The sequence below is a fragment of the Sapajus apella genome, unplaced genomic scaffold, assembly GCF_009761245.1.
Source record: "Sapajus apella isolate SASKATOON/1434 unplaced genomic scaffold, GSC_monkey_1.0 scaffold9, whole genome shotgun sequence".
Lineage (NCBI taxonomy): Eukaryota > Metazoa > Chordata > Mammalia > Primates > Cebidae > Sapajus > Sapajus apella.
This window is the reverse complement of record NW_022436949.1, coordinates 39,544,414-39,552,057: the sequence shown is the minus strand read 5'-3', so window position 1 is coordinate 39,552,057 and position 7,644 is coordinate 39,544,414. Positions and strand designations below refer to the sequence as shown.

Below are 7,644 nucleotides of genomic sequence, written 5' to 3'. Positions count from 1 at the left end.
TGCCTGTAATCCCAGCTAATTTTTTGTATTTTTAGTAGAGACGGGGTTTCACCATGTTGACCAGGATGGTCTCGATCTCTTGACCTCGTGATCCACCCGCCTCGGCCTCCCAAAGTGCTGGGATTACAGGCTTGAGCCACCGCGCCGGGCCAGTAATTATCTTTATTGACCCAAAACTCATTATCACCTATTGGGATGCATTGGTAAAAGAACAATATGCCTACACATATAGACAAAACATGTCAGCAATAACAGACGATATTAATCTTACATTATAAGGTAAGATTTAAGGACTACTCATTAAATATATTAGGAGAAACCTTGCAATTTCAACTTGAAGTAAATATAATTTAGTGCTTTCTTTATTATATACTGTATTTCAGAAAGATTTCAAATGGTTTATAGCCCATTATTAATCATTAATAGTTATTAACTGCGTGGTTTTGCTGTATTTTTTTTGTTGTTCATTTTCCACAGGAGGCAGAAAAAGAAAGGGAAACATACGTAATTTCAATAATCAGGCAATTGATTATTTTTTAAAAAAAATTATCAGAGGCAATTTTCATGTGCTTATTTTTGGACATATTAATTGGATCATTAAAATAATTTTTTTCATTGTACTTTAGGTTCTGGGGTACATGTGCAGATCATGCAGGATTGTTGCATAGGTATAGAAATGGCAAGGTGGTTTGCTGCATTCATCCCCCCATCACGTATATCTGGTATTTCTCCCCATGGTATCCCTTCCCACCCTCCCCACCCCCGGCTGTCCCTCACCTAGCCCCCCCAACTGACCACAGTGTGTGATGCTCCACTCCCTGTGTCCATGTGTTCCAATTGTTTAACACCTGCCTATGAGTGAGAACATGTGGTGTTTGGTTTTCTGTTCTTGTATCAGTTTGCTGAGAATGATCGTTTCCAGATTCATCCATGTCCCTATGAAGGATACGAACTCATCATTTTTTTTGGTTGCGTAGTATTCCATGGTATCTATGTGCCATATTTTCTTTATTCAGTCTATCGCTGAGGGACATTTGGGTTGGTTCCAGGTCTTTGCTATTATAAACATTGCCACAATGAACATATGTGTGCATGTGTCTTTATAATAGAACAATTTGTAATTCTTTGGGTATATACCCAGTAATGGGATTGCTGGGTCAAATGGCATTTCTATTTCTAGGTCCTTGAGGAATCGCCACACTGTCTTCCACAATGGTTGCACTAATTTGCACTCCCACCAACAATGTAAAAGTGTTCCTATTTCTCCACATCCTCTCCAGCATCTGTTGTCTCCTGGTTTTTAATGACCACTATTCTCATTATTTTTATATTTACAATTACACCATCACAGTTTGTTGATTTTCAATAGACATAGTCTATCCTTGAAATTATTCAAATAAGTTACTAAAAATGTTCAAACCTAGACCCCTTCAGCTTTGATTAAAAAAAAAAAGTAATGAAATTCTTACCCCCAAATTATGTTTCTGAATTTTAAGTGCACCAGTGATGGAACAGAGAGTAGTTTTCCAGTCCCTCAAAAGTATGCATAATTGTTCAATGTACTTTGCCCAGACAAATGGGAGAACAAGTCAATCTGTCACTCAGATTGCTCAGGTTCTACCACATTTACTGTGTTTGCAGCTTTTGTTTAAGGAATGTGCTAACTTCACAGTGAAACGGTAACTCTGTAACTGTTCCCCCTTGTGAGATTCTGCAAACGTTTTAATTACCAACAAAAGTAGTACAAATTCAAAGTGATTTTAATGACTCTAAATTTGAGTTTTGAAGAGCTTTATGGTTCATTCATGTTTAATATAGTTTGTGGCTTAGTTGTGGAATTTCAAGCCTTCAAGACACTTTGTTTTTACTAAAACAACAACATTTTCATTTTTCAACCAAAAGCTGCAGAATTCTAATACTGCATTTCTTTAGAAGCTGAGGTTTAAGACCTAAGGAATTCACTAACAAATATTTAAGCTGGTTAAACCTTAACGTTGGCTAGGGGAGTCATTAAAGTGTGTGGGTGTGGAGAGCTTAATATTGCAGACCATGATTGAAAGAACGTGAAATTTATATTAACTATCAAAACCAACTAAGAAGGAGAGTGAAGAAAAACACTCCTCATCATTTCACCAGTTCCCAAGCACAGTGAGCCTGCTTCTTCATCAGCCATTCCTTTTCTCTATGTCACCTACCTTGATGCCATGTAAGTGAGTTTCTACATCAGGGCATTGTCATAGTGTGTTTCTGCCATGATTTGCCCTTGGTTCTATTGCTCTGCATGTGGTCTCATTATGAGCAATAGTCTAATAAGAAATATTTCTCATTAGCAGAAATATTCTCATTAGTAGAATAAAATTCAGAAATATTTCTAATTAGTAGAATAACTGAATGTATTGGTACTATGAGATGGACTATGGAAATGGACTTTCATTCATTTCATACCAACTCTTCAAGGATAATTAAGATCCTTGACCTCTCAATTTTTTTATATATATAAAAATTTCAAGTGTGATAGGACATTAGCCTTATTTTATATATTTTTCAATATTTTATGCCCAATCACATTATATAGACTATACTAACTATTTCACACTTGGCCTAAGCATCTAATATACACAGTGATATTTTTCTAAAGATGATCTTGTGAATAGTAATTCCATTTTTCTTTAGTGAGGATTTTACAACATATAACACATTGTCATGAACCATATATAAAAGCCAGATAATTTTTATACTGAAATTTAGCCTGAATAATAACTTGGGGAATGGTAAACGTATAATTAAAATATATAGTATTACCTATTAAGGATTTTCTACAAAACCTGGATGTATTCTTTATTATCAGATAATTCTTTAATATTTTAACAGTTTTTGAGTCACAGTAAGATGAGTGTAGAAAGATAATTTTCCTCCATTAGCAAATATAAAATCACTAAAAAGGTATAGTCCTGACATTTTCAAGTAGCATACTGGAAGTAATATAACCTATATAATTTATCTCTGACAAAAACCAAGTAGAGGAGAAGCTCTGGTCTGCCCTGTGCAATATGGTAGCCATTAGCCATGATATGGCTAGCCGAAATTGAGACGTCTTGTATATATAAACTACACACTGGATTTCAAAGACTAATACAGAAAAAAATAATGTAAAATATCTCATTAATAATTTTCATATTGAAGATATGTATTATGTATATATTGGATTAATGGAAAATATTATGATGAGCAGTTTCTCCTCTTTCTTTTTACTTTTTTTAATGTAGCTGCAAGAAAATTTAAAAATCACACATATGACTTGCATTGTATTTATATTGGACAGCACTGCCATGTAAAAAGACAAAATCCAGTGACACATCTGAGTCTATGATAAATGATACCAAAGAGACAATTTCTTAAAATACATTTGTTGAATTTGTTTCAGAAACCCCACTTATGCCCTTAATAAGTTATAGTTTTCTGGGAAATATGTATACTAAAAGATTCCCTGCTACTTGCTAAAGCCATAGCTGGTTTGATTGCTCCAACACTTGGAACCTAATGACAAAACTCAATGACTGCCGGCAATAACACACAGCAATCTTTTTAATCATATCTCAATTAACTTCAGAATTTTCTCATTTCAGCACTCCCAGGGGTCTCATTGCTTGTCTTTTTCACTTGAGATAAACAAAATCATCTGTCTTATATTCATCTCCAATATTTGTTTTTTTGTTGTGGTGGTGGTGATCTTAATAAGCTGCAGTTGCTGACAGGGTTGTCAGCTGCAAACATTCTTGCTTCTAGCAAGAACGTCTTATTCTACCACAGCACAACTGAAATCACCTCCTGGCTGTGCAGAGGGAGGTGGCCTCCTACCCAGCATAAGTCTGTAGGGACACATGGACATCACTTTGGAAAACTCTAGGACAAGGGAGATATGATTTGCAGCATTTTTTCTCTCAGAGTAGAAAGCTGGGAATGCATCCTCTATCTATGTTGGAAAACATTTAGAGTTTTACTTTATTTTCTTTGCTTAGAGTGGTTGAAGGTATATGCTATTTATTCTCTCATTTAGGCATTCATCAATCACATCCATTGTTTGAAGGTGCTGGGAATACAGAGATAAAGACTATTTTATCTATGCCTTTAAGGATCTCACACTCCAAGTCACTTTCATTATTACATATATGTAAAATCACTTTTTTTTCCTCAAATTACTTAGATTTTCAGGATCTTCCAGACTAACAAGGAGGGGCAGACCTGCTTCAAAAAACTAAAAATGCCTTAATATGGCCCTTTCTTCCCTTTTATGTTTCCTTTATGTGAATATTCCATATTTGTATATAATTCACACTCACAGCCATATCTATAATCCACACTCATACCTAGATGTGTAATGGATACCCATAGCTGCATGTATATTTATACTCCACACTTAAAATATATACCACATATGTATGACTGAAAAGTTAATACTTTAGTAACTATCCTTAGTATATGCAATCAATTTGATATAATTAATATTCTTTAGAATAGATCCTTGGTTTGCAAAGTCCTGTAATTAGAAAGCCAAGATAGTTGCAGGTTTGTGAAGAAGACAGAGCCACCCAGCTAATTTCTAGCAGTCAGGGAATGTTCCATGACAACCGGCCTTCCATTCAGAAACTAGGTTCTCTGCTCAGAGCTAAAAGACTCAGTATGCATCCTACAGATTCTCCCCATAGAGATCATTGCCATGGTGAGGAGCAATCTGGCAAGACCTCAAAAACACTTAAGCGTTTTGTGATGTAGTGTGGCTGCCACATTCCTGTTGGGAAAAAGAATTCAGATCCAGAAAGAGCTGTAAAAGCTAACTCACTCATTGACTGGTCCTAGCACTGCCCCCAACAAAAGACAATAAATAGCCCTCTTGATTTTCTCTCTAGTACTGTAATGCAGGGAATGAGCATTCCTACAATCTTCAGCAACCTTTTTCTTTATTGTATCCCACTGTATCCCATGCTCCCTCATGGCAAAGCCCTGTGGACCACAGAGCAACTGCAGAATCTAAACAAGGTTGTCTTCTCTAGCTTTCATTTTGTCCTGACCTTTCAAGGGGAATGCTGTCAACATATCATAACGGGCCCTCAAGTTTTACCACAAATTGAGCATTCCAGCAAGGGGTGAGGTACTGTTTTATTTCTTCTATGAGCCACCTGGATTTAGTAAGTCACTCCTAGGTCATCAACTTTTTGCTGAGAGAAAGGCAGCACTTAAAAACTCTCAAGTTCTGAGGACAAAGCTTGATGTCTGCCAAAACAAGAAATGGTTTTACTCCCTTTCCAGCCTCTCCACGCTTACTCCTTTTTCTGGTTGACTATTCAACCTGAAAAGCTAGTGAGCAATATAATTAACTCAGTGTGCTCTAAAAACTAATGAAAACCTTAGACACTTTAGGGAGCCTTCTGAAGCACGTATCAACCAAAGGAGCCATCTGATATTTTGTTAAATGTGATCTCATGCAGTCTAGGCCAATTAGTTACGATAAATGGCACAGAGCAGGGGGTAGGCTCTGGGGGAGGGCTGTGCTGGGTGACATCTCTCCTGGAGAAGCAGGGGGATTATCATAAATCCATGCATGAACTAATACGCAATGAAACATCATCAAGGACATTTGCAGAGTTTTGCAATTTGATGTTGAAAATCACAAATCAAGTGAGAATGTGAGTGTGCTTTATTAAGGTCAGATTGTTATTTTTCCATCCAGTGCTGTTTATAAGATAGCTGGAACATTCCTTAGTATATTCAACTGTCTTGTTCCTCCTAAGAGCACTGTCTCCCACACTTACTGAGTATCTGGTATAGGAGAGGACCTGGTAAGGGTTTTGGGAGAGAAACCAGAGAAAGTTGATGTGATCTCTGTATTCTAGATGGTAGGGAAGCCATCAAGCACCTTATGATGAAGTCAACATTTTATTAATACACACTTACAGAAAGATCACTTCAGTGTACAAGTGAATGAGCATGCCTGTATAACCAGTACCCAGGGCAAGAAGCAGAATGTTACCAATGCCACAAACGCTCCTCTCCCAATCATCAGGCCCCTGACTTCCAACAGAGGTTGTTAAAAACTTAACTTTCTGTAAATAAGCTCAGACAGAATGGATGCTTCAGTATACTATTCTTGTGTTTGCCATTGTTTATAAGATGTATGCTTTTTTTTTTTTTTTTTTTTATAAGAGCTGTTTTTTTTTTTTTTTTTTTTCATATGACAGCTGTTTTTCTCATTCCTATTTTTGTTGGTACTCCACTGAAGGAATATACCCCACTTTGTGTTGTTCCAGTTTGGGCTACTTTGAATAGTACTGCCATGTGCACACGTATGTATACATTTATGTTGGGTATATATCTAGAACTCGGATGGTTGAATCATAAGCTATGCTATGTTTAGTTTTAGTAGATCCTGTCCAATAGTTTCCCAAAATGGTTGTACTAATTTCTACTTTGCTGTAAATTGAGAATTCTAGTTGCTCCTCAACCCTGCCAACTCTTGGTGTTATCTAAGACGACACATACGTTGAAAGACATAAAGTTATCTTTCTCTTTTAGGCATTTGGAGGGGTGCAAAGTATACTGGGGGTTTCACTGATATTTCTCTCATGACTAATGACTCTTTGTACATTTATGTAAGTTTACTGGGGTTTGGATATTTGAGCTCATGGTATATTATAAAGGAGTACATCAACAGAGTCCCTAATGCTGTGAATCTCTTCTAGGCTGAACAAAAACAGATTGTGTCTATTGTTCCTCTGAGAATATGGTCTGAAGCACTTCCCAACCTTGAGGGTTCTCTCCTGGACTCTTCTAGAATTTCAGCGTCCTGGTAGAGCTGAATTTTCCTCTGGATGTATGTTAAGCTACACAGATAAGAGAGCAGGACTCTCTTCAAGACTAGCAGACCCTCTACTTCTATTAACAGATCAAGTATCAAGGCAGATACAAGAAGTTCCATATCATCCCCTTATTTTGTTTCAACGAGCCTTTAATGATTTATTATTTTTAGTTTATTAATACTTAATACTTAGACTCTGCAGTAATACTAAAAGTCCTATACTCACATCTATTCATTCAACAACCATTAATTGTAGACTGATTATGACTCAAACACTTCTCTGGACATTGGTGATCTAAAAAAGCAAAGTCCATGCCTCAACATACAATACATTAATAAAAAAATAAGGCCGGGCACAGTGGCTCAGGCCCGTAATTTCAGCACTCTGGGAAGGCAAGGCAGGTGGATCACCTGAGGTCAGGAGTTCAAGACCAGCCTGGCCAACACCAGCTCTACTGAAAGTACAAAAATTAGACAGGTGTGGTGGTGGGCCCCTGTATTCCCAGCTACTTGGGAAGCTGAGGCTGGAGAATCACTTCAACAGGGAAGGTGGAGGTTGTGGTGAACTGATACTGTACCACTGCACTCCAGACTGGGCAACAGAATGACTTTGTATCAAAAATCAATAAATACATAAATACATACGTAAAATGAAATAAAATAAAAAAGGTTGGATGTGGTGGCTTACACCTGTAATCCCTTCACTTTGGGAGCCCAAAGTGGGTGGACTGCTTGAGCCCAGGCGTTCGAAAACAGGTGGACAACATAGTAAGACCCTGTCGCTACAAAAA

General features: G+C 37.1%; 1 protein-coding gene and 1 long non-coding RNA gene across 2 annotated transcripts in view; one reads left to right on the top strand and one right to left on the bottom strand.

Annotated features, from left to right (window-relative positions):
- GPC6 (glypican 6) overlaps positions 1 to 7,644 on the bottom strand; it is a 1,186,177-nt gene that overhangs the window by 679,094 nt on the left and 499,439 nt on the right. The gene's annotated exons all lie outside the window — the stretch shown is intronic.
- LOC116551177 overlaps positions 5,679 to 7,644 on the top strand; it is a 13,122-nt gene continuing 11,156 nt past the window's right edge. Inside the window, exon 1 of the long non-coding RNA XR_004268752.1 lies at positions 5,679 to 5,690. This is a non-coding gene — a long non-coding RNA (uncharacterized LOC116551177). The remainder of the gene's footprint in view (positions 5,691 to 7,644) is intronic.